General features: G+C 31.1%; 1 long non-coding RNA gene across 1 annotated transcript; it reads right to left on the bottom strand.

Annotated features, from left to right (window-relative positions):
• Positions 1-140: 140 nt before the first annotated feature.
• LOC106322167 lies at positions 141-631 on the bottom strand. The gene is made up of 2 exons (XR_001266271.1): positions 582-631; positions 141-488 (listed from the first exon to the last, which is right to left on the bottom strand). It is a non-coding gene; the product is annotated as an uncharacterized LOC106322167 (long non-coding RNA).

The raw sequence follows: 631 nt of genomic DNA on the forward strand, positions 1-631 counted from the left end.
ACTAATTTGACGTAAATAAACTGTTAATATTTTGTATTAAATATGTTAGCTCCGTATTAGTATTATTTATACAATTTTCATTAGAACTACACAATTAGGAAATTATTATTAAAAGAAAAACATACACAAAAACTTACATAGATATGTCAAGATTATTATAATACTACATTATACATCGAACAAGAGTCTGTTAAACAATATCAGAAAGAATAAACTAAACGAAGAAGAAAATTCCAGAAGCAGAGGAAAGCAAATGAATAGATTCATCAAATCTTGTAGTGTTATTTCCGCACCGGCCTTATAAACAGAATCTCGATCTTATAAACCGGCCATCTTGGGAGGTTTGTGATCTTGTCGAGTGATATTATATGGGTTGACTCTCGTTTCTCTTCTTGATAAAGTCCAAGAGAAAAAGGTCTTCCAAAATCGATAGGCTGGGAATTTGATCCTCTCTCATAAAGGCGCACACTCGTGATTAGAAGATGCATCTACAAGTGCCAAAAAAAAATTGAGATTCAATACAACAAGCAGTTTAAATAACTGATTGAAAATATACACCTTCTACAGAAGATTAACCATACGTAATGCAAACTGCAATTAGTGATTGTGAAAATTTAGAAACCAAAAAAGA

The sequence above is a fragment of the Brassica oleracea genome, unplaced genomic scaffold, assembly GCF_000695525.1.
Source record: "Brassica oleracea var. oleracea cultivar TO1000 unplaced genomic scaffold, BOL UnpScaffold08601, whole genome shotgun sequence".
NCBI lineage: Eukaryota > Viridiplantae > Streptophyta > Magnoliopsida > Brassicales > Brassicaceae > Brassica > Brassica oleracea.